At 43.8% G+C, this 21,174-nt stretch overlaps 1 protein-coding gene across 2 annotated transcripts in view; it reads right to left on the reverse strand.

Moving 5' to 3' along the window:
* rasgrp3 (RAS guanyl releasing protein 3 (calcium and DAG-regulated)) overlaps nt 1-14,792 on the reverse strand; it is a 59,313-nt gene extending 44,521 nt beyond the window's left edge. Inside the window, exons 1-2 of one of the 2 annotated variants that reach the window (XM_079512397.1) lie at nt 14,722-14,792; nt 6,964-7,017 (exon numbers count right to left, since the gene is read on the reverse strand). The gene's annotated coding sequence lies outside the window, so the exon portion shown is untranslated. Of the gene's footprint in view, nt 1-3,926; nt 3,954-6,963; nt 7,018-14,721 lie in introns of those variants that run through there. The other variant, XM_079512399.1, reaches the window with a different exon arrangement.
* Between the last annotated feature and the right edge of the window lie 6,382 nt (nt 14,793-21,174).

A 21,174-nucleotide genomic window follows, 5' to 3' on the forward strand; every position in this document is an offset into this window, starting at 1 on the left:
GGGGGTCCTCTGTCTGTCTGTCTGTCTGTCTGTCTGTCTGTCTGTCTGTCTGTCTGTCTGTCTCACGCATGCACACACGCATGCAAGCATGCACAAAACACACACCAAAAATGTCAGTTTGCATCACTGACATATAAGACCTATTTATTCTCGATGGGATTCCATTTAAGCCACATCTAAACCACAGCTTGGGGTATGCCACTATACTATTTCATTAACTACAAAATCATTGACACTTTAGATACCAGCTGAAGAATTGCATGTCCTAGTGAAACAGGGGCTGGTCACAGTGCCGGGGTGGGGGTGGGGTGGGGGGCTGGTCACAGTGACGGGGGTGGGGGTGGGGTGGGGGGCTCACTGAATCAGTCAGTGCAACCTGTTCACATAGATATCTATGATTGGCACGACAGTGATGCGGTCAGGAACGAAAGGCGGAGCAGAGTTCCGTAAGCATCACTGAAGTGCCAATAATCAAGGTAAAGCACACCCTCGAGTGTAATATTGCCATTATACAACAGTTACCAACAAACAACAGTTACCGTATGCCTCCCTGGGAGGGAGGCATATGGTACCATTTCAAGTACATGATCCGGTTGGGAGTGGATGATATCTTACGTCATCTGTCTGGTAACTGGTTTATAGTCATCAGGACAGAACCCCCAAACCAAAACCAGAACTACTCAAAATTCTAGGGCCTACCCAATAAAAGCCTTGATGTGGTGTATGAATTCTAGGGCCTACCCAATAAAAGCCTTGATGTGGTGTATGAATTCTAGGGCCTACCCAATAAAAGCCTTGATGTGGCGTAGGAATTCTAGGGCCTACCCAATAAAAGCCTTGATGTGGCGTATTAATCCGACAAGTTTCTTCAAGTACTTCTTGGAATCAATCTTTTATTCCAACTTGTAGCGACTGGCGAGACTAAAAACAATACAAATAACTCTATGGAGGGGGGGCGGGGGAGGGGGGGACCAAAACAAAGCGACGCAGAGGTTTTTTATTGTTTGGTTTTTATCATCCGGTCTAAACCACACCTAGACCGGATCACACAGGCTTTTTAGTAACACAGGCCAGGCATTCCTCCGAGGTAAAGGCTGGTGACGTGAGGTTAGGGTCTGACAGAGACCCTGTTTACTCAGCCAGTCCAGAGAACATTTCTCAAACTGAGCACATAGAGAAACAAAACTTAACTGTTAGCTCAGTCTCATTGTATTTAAGATATCCAAGAGATATTTAAGAAATGACTGTAGGTACAATATAGCGTTCTGTATAATGCCTAATATATACCTAAGCTCAAGTATCCTTGAGCAAGACATCACTATACATTTTTGTTTCTCAAAGTGGGTGCCGTGATGCAAGTCCAGGGGTGTCGCAGAATGCTTATGACTTTGTAAAACGGCCCTGAGCTGCACTGTACTTGGGGCCTTCTTATTCTTATTCGACAAAAATAGCAGGCACGTTTTTGGCTAAAGTTCCTCCCAGAATAGAGATGCTGGGGTTTAACTGCATAAGTATAAAGATATTTTCAATCTGTCCCAAATGGAAACTGATATCCTTGCATGTTTTCCTCGTGATATACTGATAATGTATCTTAGGTGGGGTTTACATATTTACGTACCGTAATATAACATAAATGTACGGGTGCTATAAAGTAATTCAGGGGTGTTGTGGATGAAAACGTTATTTACAGGGGTGACCTGAGAAAAAATGTTTGAGAGCCACTGGTCTACATGTATGTTTCGTGGGTTGGGGTCTTTTACTGAGACGTGTCTGTGTGTGAAAACACACTAGTGCCTGTTGAAGTGGGCTCTCGTGCAACAACTATGCAGTGAGTGATAGACAGACAGTAGGAGAGAGATGGGGAGAGCTGAGAGGCACCGAGATAGAAGGATGGAATTTCAATGAAGTGCACCTCCTTCTTCTTATCTCAGTCCGTTCCCCTGGTATGAGGGGAATGGGCTTTCTGTGACATACATACCCCAGCATCAAAGCTATACAAGCATGTATCTCATCAAACAAAAGAAAAGACACATTCGTTGATCTGCACACGTCAAACAAAATCTCTGTCTTGGCACAGAGGTGGTTCAATTACTAAAGCCGGATCAGGTGCTACCTATAGTCTCTCGAGACAGACTGTTTGGTTCAAAGGAAAAGAGGGCTCTGTTTTTCCTTTATTTTTGTGACGATGGGTTCTCAGATTGGGTACTAGTACCAAGTCCAAGTACCAACCAACATAATTGGCCATGTCTGCGTGTGGGAAGCTGTGGGGGAGGGTTTTCACTGTTGCTGCACCTGCACTATTGGTTGGCCTGTTCAGCAGCAAGGAGAACTGGGAGGTATTAGCCTAATAGCCAAAAAGTGAACCCGGACATGTTGTGTACACCAAGGTTAGTTTTGCAAAAAAAAAACACTCATTGGGCTTAAAACGGCCATGCCCACTTTTGTGATGACGGCATTGGCCGTTTTTGGCCCAATGAGTGTTTTTTTGCAAAACGAATGCTTGGAATGGATTCAGCATCATGAAAATCCCCTAGTTTGACACATCCCATGCTACATAAAGCATGATGACATTTTGAATATTTTGCCTTCTATTAGGTTGTAATTGGTATGGTCACATATTATGCCAATTATGAAAATTGCTCAACATATGCAAGTTAGCATCCGGCAGTTTCTACATGCTGGGGACCCATACTAAACATTTCTAACATAAAACCTTGGTGTACTCAACATGTCCGGGTTCACAATGGGGCTCTATGGGCTGGCTACTAGACTATATAGCGTGTTCCTTCACATGTCTTACAACTTACATTCTTCACCATCAGGTGAAAAGATGTAAGTTTTCCAAACATTTCAGGTCAAGAACCTAAGAGATATTAGACGTCTGCCCGCGACCCAAACTTGTGAAAATGGCTGATCTACAAGTGCACGTGTCGCTTCGCACCATGTTGCAAGATAAAATGAACAAAAAAATGTGGGAATTTTTACTCGAGTCGTGACCCATAAAAAATGGTCCGTGACCCACAAATGGTCCTCGACCCACTGTCTGGGAAACAGTGTTCTGGAGGAGATGTGATTGTTGACATCCTCCTCAGACTGAACAGTAGGGGATGGCAGTGAGTGACAGGACTACACAAACATGAGTCTGGTGGCTCAGCCTTTTAGCACCATGCTCCTTGTGAGTGCAAGGACCAAGGGAATCGATCCAACCCGGCAGCTCCACTCTCTGCCCTTAAGGTTTCCTATATTTCTACAATGACCTATCTGAAATGGAACATATTATATGGAACTGGCAATGACTACAATTGGGGAGAAAATTATAAAACACCTAATCGGTTTTCTGTCTTCAATCACCAATGCTCCACAGTAGTAAAAAGTGTATACTGCGGGTCAGTTCAATGGTAATATGCATGTTATACGTATATATGCCAACATCTGAGTAAAGGTGCAGAAAGCAGGAAAAAGTAATGCTCCTACACGTCTTTATTCATAATTATGTAGGATTGTTTCAGTGTCCATGCGTCCTCTTAGAGAAATTAAGTAACATCTAAAAACGTTTTTGTATATTTCAGTGACAAACTATAAACGTGGCACAGAGCACTACAGTCTATGAAAGGGACGGATCAACAGAAGGAGGCCACTTTTTTCAAAACAGTAGGATTAGAGTAACTGTACTAACTGAGATACAGTGCAATTAGTCACCCCCTTGACTTTGAACAATTTGTTCTGATGGAAATACTCCTCCACATGTCTAGCCTGAAATCTACCAAAAAAGACTGTTTTATCCACCACATTCAGCATTATGCATACTAATGCTTAACTGTGCACTGAAAATAGCCAATCTACAAGTTTACGTAGTATAACCGCTATGCCATAGGATATCTCTCTCCTCAAGTTTCATTCAGACTACAACATCAGCAGCACCTTACCTCAACCAGGACTGTCAATTAGCCAAAGGATTCCAGTCCATATTTACCAGTAGATCAGTTGGATCCACCTTCCACACATGTCTGCACGCAGGCTAGATCCACTGTCTATCTGGAGATCATCAATTCACCATCAGCACCAAACTGGCTTATAGTGACACGACTTGTTATGAACCCCAGAATTCCACCGTTTTCTGCAGATGCCCCAATATCTTCTTCCCCCCCTTGATCACTCCATACCGCCCTAAACCCTAAACCCCTTTGTCTCCCGCGGTCTTACATAGTTAGCTACTCTGCTAGTGCTGCTAGAGCCAGTGTGTGGGGTTGTTTGTCTTAATGGCAAGTAGACTTCCTCCAATTCTTTCCCAACTTAGTTTTCCTGCCTGTGCCGGTCCGTTTTCCTGGGCTGGGCTAAATTTAGGAACCACACAAGGTAAAGTGGAAAAGAGTAGAACAGGAAACGTGTTACAATACATACGGGGGGAGCTGTTGTTCTGCTGTTCTGTGTGTGTGTGTGTGTGTGTGTGTGTGTGTGTGTGTGTGTGTGTGTGTGTGTGTGTGTGTGTGTGTGTGTGTGTGTGTGTGTGTGTGTGTGTGTGTGTGTGTGTGTGTGTGTTGCGAATCTTCACATATTTTTGTCCCATCCAATGAGTGGTGTAAAGTAACTAAGTACGTTTACTCAAATACCGTAGTTAAGTACAACTTTGAGGTGTGTTCACTTTATTGAGTATTTCCAATTTTCTATATTTTACTGGACTACTTATTTTTTTTAAACTTTAGTTACTAGGTTACTAAGAGATTTTGATTATAATTACAAATCAAACATTAACCAGCTCTATATACTGTATACTTAGGATCTTTGAAAATAGCCGATCTACAAGCTCAAGTGTTGTTGAGCTTGTAGACGGACTATTTTCAAAAGATTTGTATACACTTTAAAAACTTGAAATGGGACATTCTGCATAATGAGTACTTTTACTTGTAGCAGAGGTTTGAGGTATTGATACTTTTATTCAAGTAAAACATGTGAGTACTTCTTCCACCACTGTATCCCATATCTCACTGAACAATGAGAGAGGGAATGATGGAAGGAATTACTTAAACGTGTTTTTTAAAAGCGTTGTACTTACTTCGATGAACAACTACTACAATACATTGTGTATTTAGCCAAAAGCTAAAGGAAACAAATGAAACTGAGTGAGAGACAAAGGAATTACGCAGGGAGGGAGTGTCTCTTTCTGTGTGTGTGTGTGAGTGTGTGTGTGTGTGTGTGTGTGTGTGTGTGTGTGTGTGTGTGTGTGTGTGTGTGTGTGTGTGTGTGTGTCTCTCTGTGTGTGTGTGTGTGTGTGTGTGTGTGTGTGTGCGTGCGTGCGTGCGTGCGTGCGTGCGTGCGTGCGTGCGTGCGTGTGTGAGGGTCAACCCATCCCACTCTAGTGACGTTGTACACATTGTTTTGTCTCCTTCGTTTTTTCAAAAAAAAGAAAAGAAATCCCGCTAATCAAAAACAATGACTGCATATCCTGCTGTCTGGACGTGCTAGTGGACACACATCGCTGGGGGGTTTTGAACAAAATGAGCCTCCGAGGCTCCCGGTCAATAAAACAACAACCGTGTTGTGACAAGTCAAGTGAACATCTCCCTTTGTAAGCACCAAGGAGGTGTGTGGTCTCTAATGAACCATACCTAATTATTCTGGGGGGGCGAACATTCAGAATAAACAGTTGATCTACAAGCTCACGACATCTCGCAATGTGACGCGTTGTGTGCTGCTATACTATAGTAAATTGGCCGTTTGCAGCAAAGAGACTCGGTGTGTAGAGGGGGGATGAAGCAATAAAAGAGTATCATTTGAAAAGATGACGGCAGCCATGTTTGATCAAATTGATAATTTGATATGCTTGAACTTTGAACCCTATACAGTAGTTGTTTATGGGAGAATGAAAAGTGAGACAGATAACCTTGCTCACTGCAAAGAAATCTCCTTAGTGTTAACTTAAGTGAAACAATTGACCCAAAGGGACTCATATGGCTACTGTACCCTGCTTCATGAAATATAGTTTTATATCTCACTGTGCTGCTGTGTAGTTCAGGTACCAGTAATTATACCAGGGCTGTGTCAGACAAGGTGTCTGCACTGCATGCAGTTTGGTATAATGGAACAATTAGTGTAAGTATTGCCTATTAATGACATCGGCTGAATGCAATTGCTTTCTGCTCAGTTGTTTCCTTGGTACTGTATGACTAATGTCTAAAAATACTTCTGAAAAAACAAAAGAAAGTGCATAAAACATGCAATTTCCAAAGCGTGCGACATCTTTAGAGAGGACATACTGTACGGTAAATATTCAGAGACCAGGCACTCATTTCAATTCCAGGTGTAAATGTAATCTGGCTAAATAAAGCCCATCTATAGTATATATTTACTGTACTAGCTACTGTACTACGGGTAGCTACTGTACTGTACTGTACTGTACTGTACTGTACTGTACTGTACTGTACTGTACTGTACTGTACTGTACTGTACTGTTAAAGTCCACACACAGGATCAGGATTTACTTGAGTAAAGTATTGGCATCAAAATGTACTTAAAGTATCAAAACTAAAAGTACTCATTGTGAAAAATGTCCCATTTCACAAGTTATCGTCCATTTTCAAATGGACAATGTTTAAATAGTGCTGAAGTGGTTCATGTATGTTTTGTAATGTTTTGTAATACGTTTTCATTGTAGTGGAGTAAGATCAGACCCGTCTGAGTCTGAACTGAGCGGTGCAGGCTGTGTGTGTGTGTGTGTGTGTGTGTGTTAGGCTGCTCAACAGTGTCACTTTAGGTCACCCAGTGGTATTGCCGTTCTCAAGAGGACATACATACATGGGACACACATAGCTGTTCATTGGAGCGGTTAGGCACCGCTCAAAAAGTACAATATTTGTCTGAGATATAGTGGAGTAGAAGTAAAACTAGGAAATACTCGATTAAAGTAAAAGTATCTCAAAATTGTACTTGTATTGTAGGTTAGGTAGGTGTGAGATCTGGACCTACCAGAAGGCTGTCTCTCTTTTGTTGCAGGACAATCAGGTCTCAGCCACAGCTTCCCTAAAAAAGTAAAGCAAAAAACTACTTTTATTAATTTATAATTGAAAAGAAAATAATATTCTTTGATTTGAAAACACCCTCAAAACCTCCAAACTAACAGTTCAGTGGGCTCTTCCAAATACAGGAGACAAACCACACAGGGATGTTATTGGGGAAAGTGACATGTTGAGACGACAAACACATAGAACCTGTTATTGAATCGATGCAAATAGTTTATTTACACAACACGATGATTACAAAAATAAGAACACCACAATATTGCTTATGTGATGTGATCCCACACGCCATTTGGTTCCATTTGTACACTCTCTGAGTTACAGACCCATAAGGGTCCATTTGGTTCCTAATTATCATTTAGCTGGGGACCCTCTGGAACTCTCTCAAGGACCCCTAGGGGTCCCCGGACCCCACTTTGGGAACCACTGTTGTATGGAACAAAACCTACTGTGAAGCTGCTCACAAAAAGTTTACCTAACTTTGCTACTACAGGGAAAACATGTACATACCGGTATGTACATATTGCTCTTTCTTGCACTCTTTTTTATATCCCTTTGTTGTCTCCACCAGGCCGAAGGCATGGGGAGAGAGTATGTTTTGCACTCCGTCCGTGTGTGTGTCCGTCCTTCCTTCCGTCCTTCCGTCCTTCTGTCCGTCTGTGAACAGCTAATCTCCGGCACCGTTAACCCGGTCGATGCCAAACTTTGCACACACACTCCCTGGATGCCAACGATGAACCTCTGCCCCACATTTTCCAGAACGGCCTGTTATAGCGCCACCATGAGGCAGCTTTTCACATTTTTACCTAAAACTGCACCGATCTGCGTGAAATGTTGCATGCACACTCCCCAGAGGCCGAGGACAAACCTTTGACCTGCATTTTCCGCATCTGCCTTTTATAGCGCCACCAGGAGGCCGACTTTTGTAAAACACATTTTTTGATATTACTCCAGATTCTGTTCAAAAATCTCACAAATCGTTACACAGTATCTCTATGGTCATGTGCTCAAGTTGGATCTGTCCCATATTTCATATTCCATCCTAATTGGTTATAATTGGCTTTCACAGTTTGCAAGACAAAAGCCTCAAATCATGAACGCAGCATGCAATTTACGTGAAATCTTTCACACATTTTCTTACTAGGCTGAGGAATATATCCCACCCTTTTCACATTGGCCTGTTATAGCGCCACCAACAGGTTGATTTTTGCAAAACACATTTTTGGAACAAAATGCCTCAAATCATCCAATTGCCATCAAAGGCGTATGAAGAAATGGCAAACGGTACACATGATCTCTGTAGTCATGTGATCAAGACGAGTCTGTTGGATTTCTCAGATTGTACACTGATTGGCTAAGATTGCCTTCCAAAGTTTTCAGGAGTGGCCCGTTTTGTACAAAATGCTGCACATGTCCTGCTCATCCAGAATTCTATCCTTAGAGATGCTATGAGTGATCTGGCTCTGCATTTCCTCAACAAAATGAAGAAAATTGTTGCAAAAACAAATAAAAAAAAACATCCTCCTAAACATTTTGCCAAACATCACACACACTCCTATCCTCCTGGTGGAGACCTGTGCCCGGAAGGGCACTTTTTCTAGTTTGCTGTGTTTTTGTTGTTCTGAATGTTACGCTATCTATGCTGCTGCATTGTCTGAAGGAAGCCAAACTAAAATAAGTTTTACTCTTATGTACCTGTACAAGATGTAACAATAAAGTACAACCTTGAACCTTAATGTTTTCAATGCATATTTCTTTGTCTAATTGTAGCTGCGAATGTGTGAAGATTTTGGGTGAGTAGCTACAATAGGTAGGCTACATAATAACTAATAATAATAAACGTGATAACAAATGTATGGACATAAATGTTTCAGTCCGTCTTCCTGAGTTGGTCCTCGTCAACCTAAGCCAAGTTATAGCAGAGATACAGGAAAATAATTAAAACTAGAAAAAGTGCCCTTCTGGGCACAGGTCTCCACCAGGAGGATAGGAGTGTGTGTGATGTTTGGCAAAATGTTTAGGAGTGATATAAACATGTTTGTTTGTTTTTTGCAACAATTTTCTTCATTGAGTCAGATCACTCATAGCATCTCTGAGGATAGAAGCAGGACATGTGCAGCATTTTGTACAAAACGGGCCACTCCTGAAGACTTTGGAAGGCAATCTTAGCCAATCAGTATAGAATCTGAGAAATCAAACAGACTCGTCTTGATCACATGACTACAGAGATCATGTATACCGATTTCCATGAGATTTGGATGAAATCTGTGCGACTAATATAAACAATGTGTTTTGCAGAAATCGGCCTCATGGTGGCGCTATAACCGGCAGATGTGGAGGGATGCAGGGAAAATGTTTTTCCATGCCTCTAGGGAGTGCGCATACAAAGTTGTACACAGAACAATGCAGTTATAGGTAAAAACAGGAATTGCCCTGTTATAGCGCCACCATGAGGCTGGTTTGGAAAATAAATTGTGTCATGTCGTCCTCAGCCTAGTGGAAATGTGCGTGTATAATTTCACGGAAATTGCACACTGTGTTTGTGATTTGTGGCATTTTGTTAGAAACGGACCAATCATGTCAGCTTTGGAAGCGAATCTTAGCCAATCAGGAAGGAAGATGGGAAATGGTGCAGATCCGTGTTGATCACATGACTATGGAGATAGTGTATACCGAATTGTGTGATGTATGGATAAAATGTGTACGAGTAATCTACAGAAATGTGTTTTGCCTAAATCGGCCTCATGGTGGCACTATAACAGGTCATTGAGGAATATTTGGGGCAGAGGTTCGTCGTTGGCATCCAGGGAGTGTGTGTGCAAAGTTTGGCATGGATCGGGCCAACGGTGCCGGAGATTAGCTGGTAACAGACGGACGGAAGGAAGGAAGGACGGACGGACGCACACACACACACGGACGGAGTGCAAAACATACTCTCTCCCCATGCCTTCGGCCTGGTGGAGACAATAATAATAAGTTAATACTATTTCCAACATTAAAAGACAGGTAAAATGGTCAAAACAACATGAGCATATGGAATCAGCTACAACTACATTTTAATTCTGGTTAGGTTATTAACCCTGTACATTTGTGTTTTCCAGTTGTATTTAAACCATGTGCCGGAGTGATGCACCACAACTCGTAAACTCTGTATCATGGCCTTTGCCGAGTTTACCACTGGTATTTACAACTTAGGCCATTCTAGTGCAATTTTCTTGTGGTAAACTTGGAAATGTCCAACTATATGAGGCCTGCACATTCAGGCAATAGACTCTACATAACTGTAGTTCCCTTTAAGAATATATATATATTTGTGAAGGTCTGATACAATCAACCAGGCAGTAAGGAAGGTTCACGATTGACACGCGCAGTGTCTGTTATTTTTCTTTCACAACTTACGTTCAGGCCAAAAGAAATGCAGTAGAATTCAAAGAAAACTAGAAAAAGTGCCCTTCTGGGCACAGGTCTCCACCAGGAGGATAGGAGTGTGTGTGATTGTGTTTGGCAAAATGTTTAGGAGTGATATAAACATGTTTGTTTGTTTTTTGCAACAATTTTCTTCATTGTGTTGAGGAAATACAGAGTCAGATCACTCATAGCATCTCTGAGGATAGAATTCTGGATGAGCGCGGTTGTAGCGCGACGCTATTTTCAGCATGCCACCAAGTGTAAAATCTGCCATTATGACACCATCAAGGCACCGCCAATTTCGTCGACTAAATTAACTAGAATTAGTTGACTAAAATCATATGCATTTAGTTAACAAAAACTAGACTAAAGGTAAAACATTTCAGATGACTAAAATGTGACTAAAAACTAAGTGTATTCCAAAGCCTATGACTAAAACTAAATCCAAATTTTCTGTCAAAATCAATACAACGCACAGGCTCGCGAGGGGTTAATGTCTTCAAAAAAGGTCATTTTGGGCCCAGGGCCATGACCGTGCCTTAAAAGTAATCAGGAAATCTCAAGAAGAGTCAACAATCGAGAGGAGCTTATTTGTCACTCACTCATTCTCTCACTCGTACAGGTGCAAGCAGCAGGGCATGTTCCGCAAGACCGTGCTTAACAGCAACCGAATATACACAAGATAATAAATGGAGATAGCACTGGATGAAACAATAAAAAAAGAGATACTGTAGATAAGAAATAAGATAGACACGCACTCTAACCGTCGTTAAAAAACCTCTTAGCAGATTTTGTTTTGGGGCTGGGGGGCTGGGGGGGGGGGGGGGGGGTATTTAGTGCAAGTAACAGTGTGAGCCAAACACTGGTGATTTACAGATTAATGTGCTTTTATTAAATTATTTATTGTTCTTTTGTTTCGATTTTTCGTCCATGTCCTCGTTCAGGGCTCTGAAAGACGCAGGTGGGGAAAAAACTCCTCCTTGAACCCTCACTGTCACAAACAATCCATTACTGGGGTGGTGTTTGTCCTTTTGACCCTACTCAAACACCTGCTGCCGTATTCTAAAAAACATACAGGTGAACCGCAATCTCCTGATTGAAATGCACAGAGGCAGTGTTCTGTGTGGAACGCCCCAAGGTTCTAAAATGTAACCTGGGGTGTTCTAACAAGTTCTAACAAGTTATAGGGGAGGGTACAAGTGTTATAGAGCATTTTGCAGATAGTAGTCTCCACTTCCGCTTTATATTTTACTCATGATAGAGCTTCCGTTGCTCCAGACTGTATGCCGGAAGCATTTGGAAAAAAAGAGGACAGACTCTGACAGTCTGGCAACGCGAGACTATGCAGATAGACTCCTTTCATGCCATCAGGATGGTTTTATTTGAGAGTTAAATATCATCTCTCTCTCTCTCTTTGGGTAGAATCTGGGCAGGAGAGTTGAGGAGTGGAAAGATGAAGGTGAACCAGTGGATGAGCAGCTGCACAGAGCTTCACTTAGCAAGTTAGCATCTCCAATGTTTAAAAAGAATATTGTGGAGTCTCGGGACGGGATCTAGCTGAGGACCATTTAGCCCACTGTTTCCCAAACAGTGGATCGGGATCCGTCTTTGGGCTCGGGGGCCATGGCGGGACCCATCTTTGGGGCTTGTAGATCTGATATTTTGTTATTATTATTTTTTTTAAATATATGTTTATTGGTAGCAGGTTTCAACAATTTAAGTTTAGTTTGAACATACAATTTTTTTCCATTTTATTTATCCCTCTCCCCACAGTTATCGTCATCATTAAAACAATATAAAAAAAGCATTTTTTACAAAACGGGCCACTCCTGAAGACTTTGGAAGGCAATCTTAGCCAATCAGTGTAGAATCTGAGAAATCAAACAGACTCGTCTTGATCACATGACTACAGAGATCATGTATACCGATTTGCATGAGATTTGGATGAAATCTGTGCGACTATTGTAAACAATGTGTTTTGCAGAAATCGGTTATAGTGCCACCATGAGGCTGGTTTGGAAAATAAATTGTGTCATGTCGTCCTCAGCCTAGTGGAAATGTGCGTGTATAATTTCACGGAAATTGCACACTGTGTTTGTGATTTGTGGCATTTTGTTCGAAACGGACCAATCATGTGAGCTTTGGAAGCGAATCTTAGCCAATCAGGAAGGAAGATGGGAAATGGTGCAGATCTGTGTTGATCACATGACTATGGAGATAGTGTATACCGAATTGTGTGATGTATGGATAATATGTGTACGAGTAATCTACAGAAATGTGTTTTGCCTAAATGGGCCTCATGGTGGCGCTATAACAGGCCGTTGAGGAATATTTGGGGCAGAGGTTCGTCGTTGGCACCAGGGAGTGTGTGTGCAAAGTTTGGCATGGATCGGGCCAACGGTGCCGGAGATTAGCTGGTAACAGACGGACGGAAGGAAGGACGGACGCACACACACACACACGGACGGAGTGTAAAACATACTCTCTCCCCATGCCTTCGGCCTGGTGGAGACAAACAGTCACTGAACAGTTCATTCTTGTTCCTCCTGGGTGTCAGTCTGTGGGGTGAGAGACGTTGACTAGTCTTTAATCAGGCAAGTGAAACAGTCTGTGTGTGATTGTCGCTGGCCTGGGACCACACTGGCGGGGCGGCAGCGACAGACAAATAATAACAATGGCCTTTGTTTCTTTCTCTTCTAGGTTCTACGGTGGACAGTGGCTCCGGTGGCAGAGGTATGTAAGTACAGGTAGGGTTTTAGAGTAGGCTCCAGTCCAAATAAGACTCCAAATAGTTCTTAGAATAGGGTTTTTCTCTCCTACAGGTCTTCAATTACATAGTATTTAGCGTTTCTTTCCACAGGGTTCCAACAGGTAAAGTATCGGTCGGGTGTGGTATTTAACTCTAGCCTTTCCTTCCATAACCCAGTGCAGTTAACCACTCTCCTATCCAGTTAACCACTCTCCTATCCAGTTAACCACTCTCCTATCCAGCCAGGTGGGGAATTATTTAGCCTTAGTGAAGTCCTGCCTCAAGGGTGTCTTCTGGTCTTGAAAGGTGCTCGGTAACAATGAAAAGGTTTCTCTTATGACCTTTAGCGCGGGTGCGGGCCTCCGGAGTTACGGGGTTTCCCTGCGCTCTCTCTCTCTCTCGGCAGCGGGGAATTATGGAGATGCGTCGTTTCCTCCTCCGCCTCTCCTCCACCCAGACTCTCTGTGCCCAGCTCCGATCCTGATAGCCTATTAGAGAGAGCAGCAATGAGGATGCGAACTTTCCAACAAGTATGGTTGCGTTTAGAGGGGAATAGAATTTCTTACCACCCGACGTGTCTCTGTGAGGCGTGCCTCTGTTAGCCCTCGGTGAACCAGCTGACGCCGCACACAGAGTGAGTGAGCTTTTTATACTACCTTCTCAACGAGGCGCGGCTGGCGCTGATTGCAGACGGGCCGGCCCTTAATTTTCAGATGTAGATATGCTGGTTGGCTCCATATATGCAGATCTATGTGATGATCCAGTCTTCTCCATATATGGTTATCCAGGGTTTGATGAGGTCAGTGATCTTCATATTTGGAGCATGTCACGAGGCGTGATGGACTGACAGCCATATATGGTGTTGTGACGTGTCACGAGGCGTGATGTCACGAGGCACGATGGACTAACGGAGCGGTGGAGGTACATGTTTTGCAGGTTTCCATAGAAATCTGCGACCTACCATTGCAAAAATATATATACTGTAGATCCAGCTCAGTGGCCTTGTGGTTAGAGTGTCCGCCCTGAGACTGGGAGGTTGGGGTTCGATCCCCGGCCGGGTCATACCAAAGACTCTAAAATGGGACCCAGTGCCTCCCTGCTTGGCACTCAGCATCAAGGGTTGGATTGGGGGTAAGTCCCTGCGACATACTAGCGTCATGTCCAGGGGGTGTACTTGTACATCAAGCTGCCTCACGCTACAGAAACAGGAGATAGGCTCCTCCCTCTATGGGCCTCATGGCTTGGCAAGGCTACTTACTTATATCCTTGTGTGGTTCCAAAATCATGAAAGAGTTTTGATTTGTAAAGATGATCTTGTGTTGATATCACAAGTAAAAGTGGTAAAAGTTGTTTGCTACAAAGATTATTATCATCATTTAAAATGCAGAAATTCCATAGGAAACCTGCAGGGGTGCGTGTGTTTATGGGCATCACTTCCTGATGTCAGTCGTTCAATTCATTTGAGGAATCAAATAATGTCGGGTCAACAATAATGTGGGAACACAACCTGACAGAAATAAACAACGGTCATATATTAGTCTGCCTACTTACCCTAGAAGATCTCTCTCCACACAGCTGATGCAAATCAATGATCAATGCTCATTATCAAGTGCCGAAGTCACTTAAGAAGAAGTGAGCATACCTTCGCCGCACAAAACGCTGGTGGATGGAAATTACGCTCGCTCGCGGCTTCAACTTGTAGCGAAAAAAGGGAAACGCTTTGCTGAAGCGTCAAGTTGCAGCCACGAGCGAGCGTCATTTCCATCCACCAGCTGTGTCTAAAAACCAGGAAGAGACGCCTGGACTAGGCGCTTTCTTGCCGCTTCTTCGCGAGTATATGTGCCCACACCATAGAGTATATAAAAGGATAGAGACTGAACTGGCGCGAAGCTCCGCCCCCCCCAGCTATTCATGTCAGTGGAAGTTGCTCAGTGGCGTTTTGAAGCACCCGGAAGACTGCCGGAAGTACCGTCTCAGAACGTCTACTTCCGCATTTGACCACCAAATTTTGGTGGTCAAATGCGGAAGTGCAACCGAGCGCTCAATGTTAAAGCCAAGCTGCACGGGGTTTCCCGGTCATGAATCCACGGGTCCGCCTGTAGTCCCTCCTCCTACCACTAGGGCCCAGAGCTTCAACGTTGAATAGCCTCACTGGCCCCTTGGCCCACACTCATACCCATGCAGAAAGTCAGGTGTCACAGCAACAGCAGCCAGTAAGAATGACACAGGAGAAGAGCAAGTGTCAATTAAGAGTCATTGCTCATTAATTTGAATCAGCTGTGTAGAGGGAGTTCTTGTAGGGAAAGTAGGCAGACTCAGAGCCGTCGGGCCAGGTCTCCCTCCGCATGTGCGCGCACACACACACACACACACACACTGCCAATCCATGAATGGACGGGCGCGTACACGCGCACACACACACACACACACACACACGCACACACACACACACGCATACAAACACACAAACAAGCACACACACACACACACACACACACACACACACACACACACACACACCCCCCCCCCCCCTCCCCCCCCCATTGGCGAATAGTGACAAAGCCCTGAACCGGCAGTTACTCATGTGACCCTTTCTGATTCTTGTTAGGTTGTGTTCCCACATTATTATTATTGACTGACAGGGATCACTCAAATAAATTGAATGACTGGTGGTATGATGTCATTCCTGTTAGGATTTGGGTGTGCCTCGTGGCATGCTGGGAATTAAGTCTCACCCGTCTGGAACACTACAATATGATGAGTCAACAATATGATGTCATTCAAAGTCTTTCGTATTCACTTTTATGCAACTGGAGAAAGAAGCTGCCTCATTCTTCATTGTATACGGTACTTTGAAAACACAGATTTATCTGATTACATATTGGAAACACTTGGTGAGTTATTGCTTTTCATCAGTTGTCTGCACCTTTTGATCTTATATTCAAAAACACCTGACAAGCAACTCCCAACAGTTCACATCTGTGAAGCCATATCCAGAATTGGGCCAACTTTTCTCTCACTGCCAATCCATGAATGGACGGGCGCGCACACGCACACGCACGTGCACGCACGCACACGCACGCACGCACGCACACACGCACGCACGCACGCACACACACACCTGACTTCTCCATTTCTCAACATCATTTCAACTCCCTAGATTCTTCCTCGGAACTCAAAACCCAGGCATTGCTTCAAAGACTTCAATTAAGCACATTAACTTTTAGTTTTTTCCCTAACATCCCTATTTTGAGCTATTAAAACCAAATACGATACTTCATGCCACGCTTGTAGATCTATTTTTGAATAGCCAAGCAATGTGCTCTATCTATTTAACAGGTTAAAAGACATACAGTACAAGGTGTACTGTATGTACACTGTGTACACTGTATCAATGAGTGAGCACACTGGAAACACACTAAAAGCAATACAATGTTCCGTTCCCTCTTCTCTATTTGTTGCGGTCCAACATTGCTCCCAAATGGCCTCTTCTAACCAAAACATAATCCTTTGTCTCTTTGGCCATTATGTCCTTTTGCAAATGAACTGCGATCATGAGGACATGCTGTGGAACTAAAGATACATACTTTATGTGGACTGGCAATCTACCAGAATGTAGTTTCTGCGCACGCACACACACACACACACACACACGCACACACACGCACACACGCACACACGCACACGCACTATAAATAGATTCATAGTTCAGTGGAAACGAGCCGAGGTGCATGACTGCTCTGTAAATAACTACATGTGTGTAGCTGTAGCCTTGGTGGAGATAGGAACAGAGGGAAGAAAAGGAGATAAAAAAGAGAGAGAATAGCCTCGTCTAACCCTCTTAAAGGTGGGATGAAATGTCCATGGTCCTAGCACAAATGTGTGTGTGTGTGTGTGTGTGTGTGTGTGTGTGTGTGTGTGTGTGTGTGTGTGCGTGTGTTAGGCTGCTCAACAGTGACACTTTAGGTCATCCAGCGGTATTGCAGCTAGAAACAGAGATACGCAGACACAGAGACACACAGACACATAGACACACAGACACATAGATACACAGACACACAGACACAGAGACACACAGACACAGAGACACAGAGACACATAGACACAGAGACACATAGACACAGACACATAGACTGAGACACAGACTGAGACACAGAGACACATAGACACACAGACACACAGACACATAGACACATTCATTGGAGCAGTTGGCAGGCACAGCATTGTCAAATAATATGGAAATGAGGCAAAAAAAAAAACAATAGGCGTTGTGAGCTTGTAGATCGGCGATTTTCACAATATTTATCTGCCGCCAGATGGGGCAGCAGATGCTCCGGCATACACAGTGCTGCCTTGATCCCGCCTCTAGCTGCCGCTGATTGGCCAGGCCGTTTTGTGCCCGGGCATCAAGTCTGCCTGAGAGTTCCCAGATGGGAGCAGGAGGGGGGAACCCAGTGTACTCTCTGCTGCCCCATCTGGCGGAGTCAGGTTAGGGGGGGTCCCCAGTTCACAACATGTGATTATTTTGGGGGGTCGCGGCCTGAAAAGGTTGAAAACCACTGATATACAGGCTATGACAGAGTTCTCAATGAGTTGGCTGCTTGGTAAAGTTGGTACATTGCTATGACGGAAAGCCAACAACTCCTAACACGTTGAAATAAAGGGAAGGTCATTGTTTGATGTAACAGAAACATGTACCTGATGTACCTATACATTGGCATTACTGTACATCGGCTATTTGCGGCAAAGTATTTAGGGTGTGTAGAGGGAAAAAGGAGGAGGCCTATTGTAGACCCCTGAGGGACTCCGGTAAACTAATTATATAGGGTTTAAGTGAAGAAGAAATTACAGCTGATTTTGACAGCTGCAGCATAACTGAAAACTTCCACTTGATGGCGATAGCTTAACACTGAAACGGGTTGTATTTCTGCTCTCGGTGATGACCCATGGTTGTGTTTTTAGTTACTGTACCGCAGTGCTGTTTTCATTTTTGCCTAATAAAGTATTCAATCAGTCAATTTGTTTCTAAACTCCATAAGCGATGATGAATGACTTCATGGCGGTAAACGGCCCTATGTGACGCAGCCACACTGCAGACCTGATTCCCTGTGAACTCAGAGCAGGGCTCTTAGTCTTCAATGTTTTTTTCAGGCCAATTAAGGACCTCTTAGTTTAATTTTCATAGATTCCATATAGTTTCATTAATTGTTTGACAGCACTTGGTCATCATTGGATTCATGTTAATGTGTGTTTTCAGACATTTAACCACTTAATACATAAACTTGACCTTTCACTCTGTACTTAGTGTTCTCCTTTCCCCCTTTAGACCAAACCTCTTTGCCGAAAATAGTCGATATACAAGCTCACAACGCCTTGCAGCACGAGGCGTTGCATTTAAAAAATAAATCACATTTCTGAGAGCTTGAATATCTGCTATTTCTTAATAGCCAACGTATAAAGTGTGGATAAAGTAGTTAAAATGAGTGTGATGATGTATAAAGAAATTTAGCTGGGGACCCCCTGGAACCTCCCTGAGGACCTCTGGGGGTTCCTGGACCTAGGGTGACCAAATGTCCCTCTTTGTGTGGGACAGTCCCTCATTTCCAAGACTTTTCAGGCGTCCCACAAATTGAGACCCTGTCCCACATTGTGACTGACAGGCATCAGTGTTCAAATGCCCTAATAGTTAGTCCTATAATAGTTGGCTTTCTGTTGTAACGCTCATATTGTCTCTTGTCATGCAAGATGTGCTTTTAAGCCTGTTAAAATAGGCTAAGGCACCAAATCGGGCCATACCACCCATGACCAAAATTATCATCTATAAAGAAAATATGAGATGCCAGAGCAGTTTAATCACAAAATGCTAGGCAATATTAGGCATATGGTCGAATATTCAAGGTTCAAGGTTCAAGGTTAGCTTTATTGTCCCTTGCGGGAAATTGGTTTGCAGCCAGATCATAGTAAAAAATACACACAACAACAACATTCAATACAAGACTGAGATCTAAGGACAGGGCACTAGAGACAGAGAATTCATGACATTCAAAGTAGCAAAGTCAGAAAAAGTGCATTAGTGGGAATATGACATAAAGGCATTAAATAGCAACTTAAGTAATACAGGTATGTTGCGAACCCCATCCCACTTGTCCCACACAAGATATACTGTCCCTGAACTGAACAGTTTGGATCTGGTCACCCTACCTGGACCCCACTTTGAGAACCATTGCCCTGGACTGTTGAACCCATTGCCTGAGCATAGAGGGACAGAGACAGAGAGGGAGTGAAGCGTATTGTGATTCAATAACAACATAATCAAAGGAAGAATGAAAACTATAGGAAGGGGGCGCAACCAAAAAATGTTTTGAGGCACTGGTCAAATAGTTGAAAATCCTCTTTTTTGTCCACTGGAATGTCAGTATGCTGTAGCAAAGATATCAGCTGAGCTCTTCCAAAGCCCTTCTCTGACCGAACCCTTCTTGGAATTCAGTCTATTATGATCTGAAGATTCTGAACCAGTGCCGAATCAACCCCTCCCGAGGGCCCTGGAGCTACACCAAATCACCACCAACCCCTCCCGAGGGCCCTGGAGCAACACCAAATCACCACCAACCCCTCCCGAGGGCCCTGGCGCTACACCAAATCAACCCCTCCCGAGGGCCCTGGCGCTACACCAAATCAACCCCTCCCGAGGGCCCTGGCGCTACACCAAATCAACCCCTCCCGAGGGCCCTGGCGCTACACCAAATCAACCCCTTCCGAGGGCCCTGGCGCTACACCAAATCAACCCCTCCCGAGGGCCCTGGAGCTACACCAAATCAACCCCTCCCGGGGGCCCTGGCGCTACACCAAATCAACCCCTCCCGAGGGCCCTGGCGCTACACCAAATCAACCCCTCCCGAGGGCCCTGGCGCTACACCAAATCAACCCCTCCCGAGGGCCCTGGCGCTACACCAAATCAACCCCTCCCGAGGGCCCTGGCGCTACACCAAATCAACCCCTCCCGAGGGCCCTGGCGCTACACCAAATCAACCCCTCCCGAGGGCCCTGGCGCTACACCAAATCAAAAGGCCCTTTTGCATGCATGTGATTCGCGTGCATGCACGTAACATAATCAAGAATGACACTTTTTGCGTTCGCGGTTTCGACGGAAGCAACAGCTGTACCTATTTGAAATAGACCCGCACAGGGCCCTGCAAGCTGCGGGCCCTGACGCTGAAGTTCCATTGTTAATCTGGGCCTGATCTGAACTACACAGCTTTACAGTTTCCTGGTAGTGACTGCATCTTATACTGATGCCATATCTGACTGTCCACAGACACAAACAACAATGCCATCCATGCTGTCGTGACTCGTAAACACAAAGGAAGCAATTAAAACAATGTTCTTTCCTCTCCTATACGATATGCCATCTATAGCTACAAGTTGTTCTGTATCTTCGTCTTCTATGATGGTAGTTTGTGTAATACAGCTCAGAGGAACATATTGTACTTTTTACTGCACTGCAACTATTTGAAAACTACATGTACAGTATAGAGTCTTGAATTTAGGCTGTTCTAACAGCTGTAATAATAATCAAAGTCTATAAAGTAACTTTCTAGATTTTGATTATTATTACAAAACATAGGCTACATTAAGGGGATGATTCACCCGAAAAATTACTTATTTTCTATCGATTACCCACACCATGATCTATTTGTTTTTATCGCATTCCTGAGCCAATCATTAACCAGCAGTGTATCCGGTAGGAGACTCAAATACTCTTTGCGTCTCCTACCGGTTACTGCTTCATACACTGTGTCTCCATTAATTCAAGGCTTCATGTTGTGGTTAATCGATATAATAATAGAATAAAAGTCATTTTGAGGGTAGCCTCGGTAGCCAGGCTTTTATTTTCGTCCGCATTCGGCTCAAAAAGAAAAGCCTGAGGAAACCTATTGGAAAATCTGCCAAAGGAAGTGGGAGTCAACTTGAATTTCGCTACCCAATAACAGTGCAGAGGGGCGT

Source organism: Electrona antarctica, assembly GCF_951216825.1.
Source record: "Electrona antarctica genome assembly, chromosome: 10".
NCBI classification, from domain to species: Eukaryota; Metazoa; Chordata; class Actinopteri; order Myctophiformes; family Myctophidae; genus Electrona; species Electrona antarctica.